Genomic DNA, 15502 nt, shown 5'->3' with positions numbered 1-15502 from the left:
CGTTGAAGATCCTGAAACACCTATATCTACTGTATATACACTATATTATACACTGAGGCTTAAAGAGACACTGAAGCAAAAAAAAAAAAATGATGATATTATGATTTGTATGTGTAGCACAGCTAAGAAATAAAACATTAAGATCAGATACATCAGTGTAATTGTTTCCAGTACAGGAAGAGTTGAGAAACTCCAGTTGTTATCTCTATGCAAACAAGCCATTAAGCTCTCTGACTAAGTCTTAAGGTAGCCATACACTGGTCGATTTGCCATCAGATTCAACCAACAGACAGATCCCTATCTGATCGAATCTGATCAGAGAGGGATCGTATGGCTACCTTTACTGCAAAGATTGTGAACTGATTTCAGCCTGAAACTGTTCACAATCTGTGGTGGTGGTGGTGCTGCCGCCGCTTCCCCCCATCCCGCATACATTACCTGCTCCGCCGGCGCGACTCCCGGGTCTCCGCTCTTCTTCTCCGCTCTGGTCTGGTCTCCGGCATGCTTCCCTTCTTCCTGTCTGGGGGAAGTTTAAACAGTAGAGCACCCTCTACTGTTTAAACTTCCTGCCGGGACAGGAAGAAGGGAAGCATGCCGGAGACCAGACCAGACCAGGGCGGAGAAAAAGAGCGGAGACCCGGGAGTCGCGCTGGCGGAGCAGGTAATGTATTGCAGCTCTATTGCGTCGGTCGTCGGGCACTCGAACGCCGCTAGCGATGCGCTCTTTACCCGCGGGCGATCGACGGTTATTTTCCGCACGGCGCGATCGACGGGATCAGACGGAACGGATCGAAATTCGGCGTGTAGCGCGAACGATTGGCAGCAGATTCGATCCCAGTGATCGAATCTGCTGTCGAAACGGCGGCAAATCGGGCCATAGTATGGCCAGCTTTAGTCGTGGAGAGGGCTGTTATCTGACTTTTATTATCTTAACTGTTCCTGGACTATTTACTTTTCTCTGCTAGAGGAGAGGTCATTATTTCACAGACTGCTCTGAAAGAATCATTTTGAATGCTGAGTGTTGTGTAATCTGCACATATTATAGAATGATGCAATGTTAGAAAAAACACTATTTATCTGATATCATAGTACACAACCAATTCACTATATCATATTTTTTTTTTCGCTTCAGTGTATCTTTAACAAGGCTGTTTATTATGCAGAAATCTCCTCTTTCCTCAGAGTATTCTGGGAGACCAGAGAGCTTTTCTACTGGCTTTATAACTCTCAGTAAACTAACATTCCGAAGAGATCACCTGCCAGTACTAAAGATGTCACCACCCGTGATTAATTTCTAGAATTAAATCAGGTGAGGAGATTTTACAATGGGCAAACGCATACACTTTTTTTTATACAATTTGGCGACACATACAATTTAAAAATGTTGGCGGCTGCGGTGCGGGACAACGGGGAAACCCACTGACATACTTCCTGTCCAGCAGGTAGAACATCACTGGGTGAGAAGTGGAGAGGGGCGTGCTGCTCCTGTTGCCACCCTCTGTCGCAGGGTCAGAGGTTTGTGGCTTTGTGCGTTGCAGTGCGATGCACACGGTCAGGAAGTCATTCGTGCATGGCTTTTTACTCTGTGCAGGAAGGGCTCTGTGCTGCAACGAAGGTGTGAACCCACTGGCATCAGCGCACTGCGGCAACCCTTGTCTATGGAGAGGAGCGTGCAGCCGCAGAGATAAAGAGGTCCTGACTGACAGCAAAGGGGTTGTGGAGGATCCAGAGGCTTATCTTCTGAAGTCTCCAGACCAGGGGTGTATCTAGATGGAACAGCAAATGTACAGGGGGCCCAGAGCTGTTTTGGGGCCTCATCTACTAACCTCCGATACAGGGGACCATACGTCAGATCAGGTGCTTTTGTGGCTACACTTGTTATGGGTGTGAAGATGGTGATGGCCATACGTGTTTTATCACCCTTGTGAGATGGACCACAAGGCCGTGAAGGGCACCAAGGGGAGGCAAGGCAAGGGGTGTGAACATTGGGGTGGTCATCAAAGTTTTGCTGGGGTCGCTGTGGTTACGTCACTGCTCTAATGCAACATGTGCCTTGCCCCACCATTATGCCCAGACCTCATTTACCCCCCATGCACCCCCCCCCCCCCTCATCTCTGCTCACAAACAGTCTATGGAACAGCAGAGAAGGCAGCGTACAGCTTAGTCATGTTTAAGCATCACAGAACAATATGTTTCACTGACCCCAGACAATCGCATGGGAAACAGATTGCCTTACGCTGTAATCACCGTCACTGAGGGAGAAAAGCATATTGTTCAAAACACTAATGGATGTGAGGAAGAGACACAACACAAGGCTTCCTGTATTCTGCTAGCGCGCCTCATGCTACAACATCCTCAGGTGTGTACAGGGAAAGTAACACTCATATCAACAACACATCTGTCACTCGCCAACCTTTGTTACCGTTAAACGCTCTCTAAAAACTCATTTGTTCCGACAATCATACGCTCTACCTTAGGGCACTTGTCCCTTTGTCCTAAGGCCAAATTGCACTCCTACTAGGTATACTAAAACACACTGCCTTTATATATTTTATCGTATACTACCCCCCCTCCCCCCTCTTGTTTCCCCCAGTTAGATTGTAAGCTCGCAAGGGCAGGGCCCTCTCCCCATTTTGTGTCTTGGAAATCATTATACATTTTATTTATTATGTTACTTTTATCACTGTCATTACCACTTCTGTATTTTGTATTCTTTATCATTTTTTTGTATTTTTTCACTAATTATGTATCTTGTATATTAGATTGTGAGCTCCTCTGAGGACAGTCAGTGACATGTCTATATACTCAGTAAAGTGCTGCAGAAGATGTCACTACTATATAAATACATAATACTAATACTACTACTAATAATATGGTAGGACAGACTATGACTATTATAGGATTAGATTGTGAGCTCCTGAGGACAGTCAGTGACATGACTATGTACTCGGTAATGTGCTGCAGAGAATGCCCATGCTATATAACTAGATAATAATAATATGGCAGGACATTATACTATGACTATGGTAGGGATTGGCTAGGGTATTGCTGACAAGCTCTTTTTAGGGGGTCCTAGCGCTGGATGCCCTATGCTGAGGAGGATCGGGTTGCCTCTTTAGGTTGCAAATGCTTCCCCCCACTGAAGTAAGAACTCCCTAGGGGCACAGTTTTCACTTTAAGCATGTGAAGCGGTCTATAAATGTGACAGCGCCAGAGACTCAGCGAAGGTAACTCATGCATCTATTTCTAATAACGTTCCACGTGAGACGCATAGACGTGTGCATGCAATGGTTAATATTGCTAGGTGACGACGACCATATGTCTGCTGGTGGCCTCTTGTTGCGTGGACCAGATTCCACGTTGGAGGGGGAGAGGAGATATAGGGGGAGCGGCCAGATGGTGCAGTCTCTAGAGAGTATTTCCTAGGATTGGTAAACATGTATTTATTATAAATACAGCTGTTGTTAATGCACATGCTGGGGGAGACTGGTCCGGGAGGAACAGGAAATGCTGGCTATAGATGGGACTTGTCTGTGTGCAGAGACAGGGGGCGGGTAGAGTGAGGGGTACACCTGTATGTAGGGAAGGGTTTATATAGCTGCTGACATAACAGGTAGACAGCAAGCAGCGGCCAATCATCTCCCATGGACTGAGCTTCAATAAAATGATTGGCTGCCTGGGGTTAAGAGGTTTTACATATCATGCATGCATTTTTAATCATTCTAAATGTGCCCATTAAAGTTAAAGTGGATCCGAGGGGAACTTTTACTCATTGCATAATCGTGTTTCTTTCCTATTGTTTATAGGGCATTCCTCAAGCCAAATACTTTTTGTTTTGATTTGACCTCCCTGGCGGTAAGCCTTCTCAGGCCCTGCTGGGCCGATTTGCATAATTTTTTTTTTTGCAACACGCAGCTAGCACTTTGCTAGCTACGTGTGCACTCCGAGCGCCGCCGCTCCGCGCCGATTAGCCGCCGCTCCGCGCCGATTAGCCGCCGCTCCGCCCCCCCTCCAGACCCTGTGCGGCCAATCAGTGCTAGGCAGCGCTGAGGGGTGGATTGGAACTCCCTTTGACGTCACAACGTCGATGACGTCATCCCGCCCGTCACCATGGCGACGGGGAAGCCCTCCAGGAAATCCCGTTCTTTGAACGGGATTTCCTGATCACAGATCGCAGGAGGTGATCGAAGCGGGTGGGGGATGCCGCTGCACAGCGGCTATCATGTAGCGATCTCTAGGCTCGCTACATGATTTAAATAACAAAACAAAAAAAAAACTGCTGCGCTGCCCCCTGGCGGTTTTTAATAGACCGTCAGGAGGGTTAATACTCTAATTCCTAATAAACAAAATAAACCACGCCCACAGGTTTTTAGAGAGCCTTGGCAGTTTTTAGAGAGCCTAGAGGTTTTAGAGGGCACATGGGAGCTCAGTCTGGGCAGGGGGAGGAGGAGGTGTTACTAGCCACTGATTTCAGAGGCAGAGGGGAGGAGGGAGGATTAGGTTTTTTTCACAGGCTTAAGGCCCATACACACGCCGGATTTTTTCGACGTCCAAATGACCGGTCGTTCAGACGTCAAATCAGGCGTGTGTACAGTCTGTCAATCGGCTAATAAGAGCGGACTTGAGCGATCCGCCAAACGGATAGCTCAAGTCTGCTCTTATCAGCCGAATGACAGACTGTACACACGCCTGATTTGACGTCAGAACGACTGGTCGTTTGGACGTCCAAATGACCCGTCGTTCGCGGAAATCCGGCGTGTGTATGGGCCTTAAGTGATCAAGATACAGATAAGCCTGCCTCAGTGTAATGTTTACAAACAACATGGTTGCTGTCATTGTATCACAGGAAGAAATAATCATTTTCTATTTGTAGCTAGATTTGCTGTGTAAACTATCTAAACGTTAGATAAGATATGTAGACAAGGTACTTGTTATAGTTAGTTTTTCATCTCGGATCCGCTTTAACTAGGTGACATGATGAGATAAGCAAGTTCATTTCTAGGCATGGAAGTGACAGATTTTGTCTTGTTGGGTACCTAGTTGGGAATATAGTAAACATCACTGGTAAGCAAATTACAGCCATAAACATTTTCCTGGCAGAGTACCATTTCTGAGGGCAGGGAGGGATAAAATACATGAACTATTGACCCTTTTCAAATCTTGGACACTTAATAGGCTGCCACCGATTAAAGACAGTAAAACATTTAATCTACTTTGTAAATGTTTAAATATGAAAGAAAACCATGGGATACATAAAAAAGCCATTTTTAGGAGTAGGGGGATAACTATAATTGTTTATTTCATCTGTTTACTTCTACCTCAAGTTCACTTTAAATCACAGTTGAGTGCATACAACAATTTATAATGAACACCGCAGAGCAGTTTAACCCCATCCCCACTCTTGTTCTGAGGAAGGAGCCTGACAAGTGACATCACTGTCTGCTGCCTGGATGTGGGCGGGATTTGTCTGATCGGCGGGAAGCTCTGTTCACTGAAATGACACTGCGGTACACACCGCCTAGATTGGGGCGAGCTTTATGATTGCTATATTATCAACATTATTACGATTATGGAATGACAGCGCCAGCATATTCCATGGCACTTATTTCAGTAACACAAACTACACATATAGTTACTTGACATAACCAGGAATAGTACAGATCACAGTCACACTAGATATATCGTAGGATGGACACTGCAAAAAAGGTGAGACTTTTGGGTGAAATTGTCCAGAAGAGGGACAGTTGGGAGCTATGCTTGGACATCTGGAGCTGTCCGACTCCAGTCCTCGAGGGCCAGATCCATGCCAGTGTTTAGGATGGACTGATAAATGGAGGAATGTGTTCTACCTGATGAACCACACCTTCCCTGATTCAGACCCATCAATTCATTTGATCTGTGCCAAAAATGTGTGAGGACCTCGGCCCGTGAGGACTGGAGTGGGACACTCTGATGAGAAGCCAGAAAATGGTCAAGAGGGCGTGGCCTCTGATAGTAGGAGGCAGTTTAATGGCAGTACTGTACATCCTAGGATCCCCACAAGTGTAAGTGTACCCCTGGGGTTACTTGGGCTATGTTTAGAGTGTATATGACCCTTTCTTAGTTAATCTATTATAAGGAGTTTTTGGATTTGAACTGGGCTAACTGATGCATAAATTAGCCTAAATAAGAGTTTTTTTTAGTTCATTAAAAGCATAAAGAAATGTACATGCAAGTACTCCTAACAAATATAAATGTATCAAGCGGTAAACATGATGAGGTACCCAGCAAACCCGGTCTCTCTTAAAAGGGATATGTTCTATAATAATGTTGAAAAACACTGCTGTACATAAATGGAGTGCTGGAATCCCTCCCTGAATGGCAAAAAACCCACCCCCTTGCCACCAGATGCCCCACCCAGTCTACTTCCTGGCTTCTTTAGGTAGACAGGAAATGACATCACTACTGTTTAGAGCTGCATTATGCAGCTCTGTAATCTGACATCCCAGATAACGGGTTCAGATTAGTAATATGATGTCAGAGAGAAAGCCGAGCAAATAACCATACTTAAAGAGTGCTGGTACGGTTATCCTCTTAAGCTTTCCGGTTTATAGTACAAGACCGTGACCAATAATTCTTAATCATGGCTGGATGAGTGTTTTACACAACGTGAAGGGCAGCTTTATTAATTAATCTGAGGGCTGCATGTTTAAGAAAACAATGTTGGTGAATTAACTAACCTCGGGAGAATTCCCTGTAAATCTAATAATGTGTTTACCACAATCCCCTAAGCGATAGAGGGCTCGTAATGGGAGAGGAGTCATAATTAGCGGTTAGAATCCTTCCAGAACCTTCTAACAAGTAGGCAAGTTACAACACAAACAATCGCTAATGGGGGATGACTCTCAGCCAATGACTGCTGGGTGGGGGGGGGGGAGAGACAGCAGTGGCTATAGTGATGTGTGGGGAGAACAGAACTGCTGATGAGCCACATTTGCATTACTATTATCTGTGATATGCAGTAAATAATAATTATAAATCTTACATACGTAACTAGTACAGAAGCAGAGGGGAATCCTATATACAGTGGGATGCGAAAGTTTGGGCAACCTTGTTAATCGTCATGATTTTCCTGTATAAATCGTTGGTTGTTACGACAAAAAAATGTCAGTTAAATATATCATATAGGAGACACACACAGTGATATTTGAGAAATGAAATGAAGTTTATTGGATTTACAGAAAGTGGGCAATTGTTTAAAGAGGAACTGTTGCGAAAATCTTAAAATTAAAAAACAAACAAACACATACAAATAAGAAGTACGTGTCTTCCAGAGTAAAATGAGCCATAAATTACTTTTCTCCTATGTTGCTGTCACTTACAGTAAGTAGTAGAAATCTGACAGGTTTTGGGTTAGTCTATCTCTTCATGGGGGATTCTCAGCATGGCCTTCATTCTTTATAAAGACATTCCCTGAAAAAGATTTATACAATGATGCGGGCCACCCTCCTTGTTCACCGTACACTTTATTGGCAGTTGGACGGAGCAACTGCCATTCACTAAGTGCTTTTAAAAATAAAGAAAACCCTGAGAACCCCCCCATGAGAAGTTGGGCTTATCCAAATTCTGTCAGTAATGTCAGATTTCTACTACTTACTGTAGGTGACAGCAACATAGGAGAAAAGTAATTTATGGCTAATTTTACTCTGGAAGAAACATACTTTTTATTTGTATAGGTTTACATGTATTTTAAATTTTAAGATTTTCGCAACAGAGGTCCTTTAACCTCCTTAGCGGTATGGACGCATTGTTACATCCATTACCGCCGGAGGTCGCCGCTCAGGCCCCGCTGGGCCGATTTGAATAATTTTTTTTTTTTAAACACGCAGCAAGCACTTTGCTTGCTGCGTGTCTCACCCGATCGCCGCCGCCCGCCGCTACCCGCCGCGATGCAGGGCCCCCCCAGGCGAGACCCCGTGCGCTGCCTGGCCAATCAGTGCCAGGCAGCGCTGTGGGGTGGATCGGATTCCCCTTTGACGTCACGACGTCGATGACGTCATCCCGCCCCGTCGCCATGTCGACGGGGGAAGCCCTCCAAGAGATCCCGTTCTTTGAACGGGATCTCTTGATCTTCGATTGCCGAAGGCGATCGGAGGGGCTGGGGGGATGCCGCTGAGCAGCAGCTATCATGTAGCGAGACATTGTCTCGCTACATGAAAAAAAAATAAAAAACGTATTTGCTGCCCCCTGGCGGATTTTAATAAACCGCCAGGGAGGTTAAATTAAATTAGGCAGGTGCATAAATGTGGGCACTGTTGTCATTTTATTGATTCCAAAACTTTTAGAACTAATTATTGGAACTCAAATTGGCTTGGTAAGCTCAGTGACCTCTGAGGCTCTGACCTACATACACAGGTGAATCCAATTATGAGAAAGAGTATTTAAAGGGATACTTAAGCGAAAAAAAAAATGATTTTTACTCACCTGGGGCTTCCCTCAGCCCCCTGCAGCTGTCCGGTGCCCTCGCAGCCCCGCTCCGATCCTTCTGTCCCCGCCGGCGGCCACTTCCGGGTTTTGCGACAGCCGCCTACAGGCTGGGAATGCGAGTGATTCTTCGCGTTTCCAGCCACAATATATCGCCCCCTATGCTGTTATTGCGGCAAGAAGGCAATAGCAGCATAGGGGGTGATATATTGTGGTTGGGAACGCGAAGAATCACTCGCTTTCCCAGCCTGTCGGCGGCTGTCGCCGAACCCCGGAAGTGGCCGCAGGCGGGGACAAAAGGATTGGAGCGGGGCTGCGAGGGCACCGGTCAGCTGCAGGGGGCTGAGGGAAGCCCCAGGTGAGTAAAAATCATTTTTTTTTTCGCTTAAGTATCCCTTTAAGGTGGTCAATTGTAAGTTTCCTTCCTCTTAATTTTCTCTGAAGAGTAGTAACATGGGGGTCTCAAAACAACTCTCAAATGACCTGAACACAAAGATTGTTCACCATCTTGGTTTAGGGGAAGGATACAGAAAGCTGTCTCAGAGATTTCAGCTGTCTGTTTCCACAGTTAGGAACATATTGAGAAAATGGAAGACCACAGGCTTAGTTGAATTAAGGCTCGAAGTGGCAGACCAAGAAAAATCTCGGATAAACAGAAGTGACAAATGGTGAGAACAGTCAGAGTCAACCCACAGACCACCACCAAAGACCTACAACATCATCTTGCTGCAGATGGAGTCACTGTGCATTGTTCAACCATTCGGCACACTTTACACAAAGAGAAGCTGTATGCGAGAGGGATGCAGAGGAAGCCTTTTCTCTGCCCAAGGCACAAACCGAGCTGCTTGAGGTATGCTAAAGCACATTTGGACAAGCCAGTTTCATTTTGGAATAGGGTGCTGTGGACTGATGAAACTACAATTAAGTTATTTGGGCATAACAAGGGGTGTTAAGCATGGAGAAAAAACTACACAGCATTCCAAGAAAAACACCTGCTACCTACAGTACAATGTGGTAGTGGTTCCATCATGCTATGGGGCTGTGTGGCCAGTGCAGGGAGTGGGAATCTTGTCAAAGTTGAGGGACACAAGGATTCCACTCAGTATAAGCAGATTCTGGAGACCAATGTCCAGGGATCAGTGACAAAACTGAAGCTGCGCCAGGGCTGGCTCTTTCTACAAGACAACGACCCTAAACACTGCTCAAAATCCACTAAGGCATTCATGCAGAGGAACAAGTACAACGTTCTGTAATGGCCATCTCAGTCCCCAGACCTGAATATAATTGAAAATCTGTAGTGTGAGTTAAAGAGAGCTGTCCATGCTCGGAAGCCATCAAACCTGGATGAACTAGAGATGTTTTGTAAAGAGGAATGGTCCAAAATACATTCAACCAGAATCTAGACTCTCATTGGAACCTACAGGAAGCGTTTAGAGGCTGAAATTTCTGCTAAAGGAGGATCTACTAAATATTGATTACATTTCTTTTTTTTTTTTTGTGGTGCCCAAATTTATGCACCTGCCTAATTTTGTTTAAACAACTTATTGCACACTTTCTGTAAATCCAATAAACTTCATTTCACTTCTCAAATATCACTGTGTGTGTCTCCTATATGATATATTTAACTGACATTTTTTATCGTAACAACCAATGATTTATACAGGAAAATCATGACGATTAACAAGGTTGCCCAAACTTTCGCATCCCACTGTATTTATGCTTACCATCTTTCAGGTCCAGATTTACCTCACAGGAGCCTATAGGCAAAGATGTCTTGGCACCCTAGTCTTCACCCTCCATGAGCCTACAAACCCCCTCCGAACCGCACCATAAGTGTGCTGCCTGTCCCAGTGGTCATTTCTCCTTACTTCCCCTTCCCATCACAAGTAGCTGCAGTTGTCCCTCAGTATTAAAGAGAGTCTGAAGCCTAAAAAATTACCCGTTTTAAAGGGGTTCTTTCGCGAAAAAAGTAGGCAGTTAAAAAATGTGACAGATGACAGGTTTTGGTCCAGTCCATCTTTTTAAGGGGGAATCTCAGGGCTTTCTTTGTTTTCAACAGCATTTCCTGAACAGCAGTTTAACTGCCAAAATAGCAAGATACCAGCCTGCCTCCCTAATCACTTGCACACTATTATATCAGTTAGATTTTGCAACTGTTGTTCAGGAAATGCTGTTGAAAACAAAGAAAGCCCTGAGAATCCCCCTTAAAAAGATGGACTGGCCCAAAACCTGTCATCTGTCACATTTTTTAACTGCTTACTTTTTTCGCGAAAGAACCCCTTTAAATAGGCAGACCTCTTCAGCATTAATGGCATAGCTAAAAGGCTGCATTCCCATGGCAAAACAAGGCCTTAAAGTGAACCTCCGGACTAAAAATCTACTCTGCAGAACTGAAAAGGCTTGGTGTTTCTTTAACAGTTTCACAGCACTTTGTTTTCCTTACCAAAGCATCATTTTTAGCTGCATTTTAGCTAAGCTCCACCCATCAAAGAAAACTGCCCGGGCTTTTTTTCCCTGATGTTGTGCAAAGCATGATGGGATTTCCTATGTTGTTGTTCATGTTGCCTAGCAACTGGGAGGGGTGATCAGCACACAGGACAGTTGGAACTGTGTCTCATGTTCCCTGTCACCTCCTTTCAACCAAAAAGATGGCTGCCTTCATGAAATCAAATACTTGCCTGTTCTTTTAAAACAGGGTGGGTAAGAGATTATATTACCTATCTATTTTAATTAACATAACTAATGTAACTTAATGACAGTATGTTTGTTTAGGCTGGAGTTCCTCTTTAATCACCCCGAAATCCCCGGTAAGAGGCAGAGCTTTGCGCAGTAGCTCTGCCTCTACTTGCATCAATCCCCGCAGATCTCCGCCTCCTCTCGCCCCTCTCAGTCTTCTTTCACAGAGAGGGGCGGGAAGAGGCGGAGATCCGCGGAGATTGATGCGACTGGAGGCTGAGCTACAGTGCAAAGCTCTGCCTCCCCTGTACAATAAAATTCACGATCTAGAAAGTCGTGGATTTTTCCCCCGAGGTTTTGGGGTGATTAAGGCCTAGTTCTGCTGCGGGAATGATAACGCGTTTCAGCGGACTCTGCATAGGGAAGGAGGAAGGGAGGCACTCGGGGAGGGGAATGAGCCGCCTTTTCCATCATCAGGTGCCTATAGGCACAAGCCTACAGTGCCTTATAGAAAATCCAGCCTTACCATCTTTGGAGGTGGGGAAACATTGGATACATTAAGAAGGAGAAATAGGACAATGATTAGTAATGGTGGCAGGGAAGGCGATGGGTGGGTGACTTTTAAAGCCTATTTAAATACCCCCAACAACACTATTATGGACTCCTTTCATCTCCAACTTTGTAAGTTTATTGCCCCTAAATGTTGGAGGCGCCTTGTCTCCTAGTTGGCAGGTGCAGTGGCCTGGACTCCTGCTCCTTTATGTAGAAGGCGCTGTGGCATTTGTGACACTTACCTCCTCAATTTGATGCTGATTGGAAGAAGGGGATGGCTACTATATATAGCGGCATAGGGCTTTGTGATGTGGGGGCGATGCTGAGGTTCCTGCAATGCTGGGCAAGGTGGTGGAGAAGGAGGCTAGCAGCATGGACGAACTTTGTGTCCATGCACTGTGTGGCCAGACAGTGGGATCACATGACCATTGGGGGGAGGGGGGTGGGGCTGATAAGAAAAAAAATCCTAGAAATAAGTTTTAAAGGCAGGGTCATGTCTAAAAGGGAGGGAGAGTGTTCCAAAGGGTAAGTACAATGATTGAAATACTGATTGTATGTTAATAAAGGATACACAAGGTGACATGTGCCATGATGAGACAGACATGTGTATGTATAGTGCCAGCACAAAAATAACCAGGCTGTGTTCCTTTTTTTTGTTTCTCTGCCTGAAAGAGTAAGGCCTCTTTCACACCAAGACCTTGCGTTTTAGGGGACGTTAAGGTTACATAACGTGCCCCTAACACAACGCATGGTGGGGTTGAAGTTGGACGTCAGATTGAGCCGCGTTATGAGGCTCTTGGTGCTATCCTGGGAAGTCCGGATCTTTTCAATGATTCGGATGATTCGAATTGGATCATTGAAAAGATCCGAATCTTTAAATCATTTTACTAGGGAAGCAGGAAGCAGGGGTGCAGCAGAGTGAAAGGTGCAGGAGAATGAGGGCACATTGAGGGTGCTAATGGGGAAGGGAGAGATGCAGCAGGAACATTGTGCTTGTGCACAGAAGCTGTTTCTTCCAGACATCCACTGTGAACCCAATCCTTCATTGTGATGATCCGGATGAATAGTTCATGATCTGGACAACACTACAGTGCAGTGAATATTAATTAGCCATGTGGCTAGGAACAATAGGGACTCTCCCTTTACTGAGCATGTGCAAGCAGTGTAACGCAGCTAAAACCACATATAACGCACAGCATGCTGCACTTTCTTTGAACCTACAGCGTTACACTGTAACGCAACGTGGGCACTGTGAACAGCCCATTGATTTTTCATTGCTGTGAGTTGGGCGGCGTTACAGGCTGCTCTAATGTGCGCCTGTAACGTCCCACTGTGAAAGCAGACTTAAAAATCAGGCATGCAGGGGACAGTTTCTGTCCGGGTCCGGACAATAGCATAACTCTCACTGATAAGGAATTACAGCCATAAAACACTTTCTTGGCAGTAAATGGCTTCTGGGTCCAGAAAAGACATACAAAAAAGAATCAATAATTTATAAATTTTAGCTCTGGCATAGGACAATGAATCGGTCATTGACAATGAAACAGTAAAAACTTAAAACGTAGATTTAAATAGAAAATAAAATGGTGGGATATCTAAAAAATGGTCATTTTTAGGAGAAAAGGGATAAATACAATTGTTTTATTTCATCAGTTTATTTTCACCTCAGGTTTCCTTTAACCACTTCACCACTGAGTGGTTTTACCCCTTGAGCACCAGAGCAATTTTCACCTTTCAGCGCTCCTTCCATTCATTCGTCTATAACTTTATTATTACTTATCACAATGAAATGAACTATATCTTGTTTTTTTCACCACCAATTAGGCTTTCTTTAGGTGGGACATTATGTCAAGAATTATTTTATTCTAAATGTGTTTTAATGGGAAAATAGGAAAAAAATGTGGGAAAAAATTATTATTTTTCAGTTTTCGGTCATTATAGTTTTTAAATAATGCATGCTACTGTAATTAAAACAGATGAAATGTATTTGCCCATTTGTCCCGGTTATAAAATCGTTTAAATTATGTCCCTATCACAATGTTTGGCGCCAATATTTTATTTGGAAATAAAGGTGCATTTTTTTCAGTTTTGCATCCATCCCTAATTACAAGCCCGTAGTTTATAAAGTAACAGTGTTGTACCCTCTTGACAAAAATATTTAAAATCGAAAATTGCGCAAAAAGGTGGATCAGCGCAACACCAGGCCGCCTCCGAATGGCCTCCAATCAGAGATGCGCTGAGCCCCCCCAGGAACTACAAACGCACCTTGAACCCAAACAGAAGCTCTGCATATACACCAAAAGCATGGCTGTTAAGTGGGAGCAGCTGACCGAAAACGAATTAAATTAGTACATAGCAAGGAAATGAGCAGCGCTACTTAAAAACAGACTAGTGCCTACCTGCAAAAGAGTGCAAGCCCCACTTGTGGGGTCGAATACACACCGAGCACACACATGACCTGTCTACCACTGGAGGATGTTGGTTTCCTGTAACAGCTTGCATGCAACCTATTAAGTACTCGTCCCTCCCACTGCGAAGAAGTCAATCCTCCATGGGAGGGGCCTAACACTAACTAAATCCTAACCTATGTATATGCATAGCCTGGGTGCGCTACCAAGTAAAATTGAAAAATCGAAAATTGCGCAAAAAGGTGGATCAGCGCAACACCAGGCCGCCTCTGATTAACCACCACCATTAAAACACTGCTTTAAAGGAATACTGAAGTAAAAAAAAATATTTTAACTTACCTAGGGCTTTTTACAGCCCACTGGAGACATCCTATAACCACAACATCCTCCTGATACCCTCCGGACGAGTCCTTGCGTATTGTGCAGTAGACAAAAACTGTTACTGCTCATACGCAAAGAGCTCCCGGCAGCGCAATCAGGGTGCGCATGGCTCGGGGTTGTGCATGCGCAGTAGCCAGTGATTTGCAGTGATGGGCCAGCTTTAAGGGGGTCGCCGCTGCTAGGCAGAGGGAATCGGGAGGACATTGTGGGCGCAGGACAACTGGGGCTGCAAGAAGCCCCAGGTAAGTTAAAATCATTTTTTTTAAACTAAGTATTCCTTTAAGCACTTTTTCACTTTCTGAGTGTAAAAAATGTATTTTGCAGATATGAAAAGGAAACTTCTCCTGTCACATTTCTCAAGAGGAAAAAAAATGTATTGAATCAAGGCCAATGCTTGCATGACCGATGTCTGGGGCTGTGAAAGTAGGGGAAGGAGACGCAATTTGATACTTTGATAAACAGGGAGCATCCGCCACTCCACCACAAAACCCAAGGCGACCCTCATATTTTTTATGCGTATTAGAAAGTAGCCATTGATTCCTCAGACCCTGATAAGCATGGCGGTGGTGGATATCTCCCAGAAGTTCACAAAGTACACACTCTGCAAGAGAGGTCCATGCTTCAGCAGCGAAGGCTCCTGCAGTCACATGACTTGCCTTTATAATTATGGTTGGTCACAATCCCGAATCCAATCAAATTTCAACATTTTGAATGGGTTTGCAAAGGAATTAGGCATTTTGCAGACTCCGAGTCTGCATTGCAAACTTGCAATTTATTTCGAATAGTTTGTTTGTATAGTTTTGCAGTAACCATGAGATTAAATATAGTTTGTAGGAATTTGTGAAAATATATAGGATACAATTTGGCTTCCAATTCTTCACTTCTTCCCATTCACGTACAAGCATTACAGGAACATCATTTTGCATAACTTAAAATGTACCCATCAGAATCCTGTGAATTCCAACTTTCAAAACTACAGGTGTAAAAAATCCACCGTGAATGTTGGAATTCCACTAATTTTT

At 44.5% G+C, this 15502-nt stretch overlaps 1 protein-coding gene across 2 annotated transcripts in view; it reads right to left on the bottom strand.

The window, feature by feature from the left end:
- SFXN5 (sideroflexin 5) overlaps positions 1-15502 on the bottom strand; it is a 401437-nt gene that overhangs the window by 179676 nt on the left and 206259 nt on the right. The window lies entirely within an intron of this gene.

The sequence above is a fragment of the Hyperolius riggenbachi genome, chromosome 1 (assembly GCF_040937935.1).
Source record: "Hyperolius riggenbachi isolate aHypRig1 chromosome 1, aHypRig1.pri, whole genome shotgun sequence".
Lineage (NCBI taxonomy): Eukaryota > Metazoa > Chordata > Amphibia > Anura > Hyperoliidae > Hyperolius > Hyperolius riggenbachi.
The sequence above is the reverse complement of the archived record's forward strand: the minus strand, read 5'-3'. Positions and strand labels throughout refer to the sequence as shown.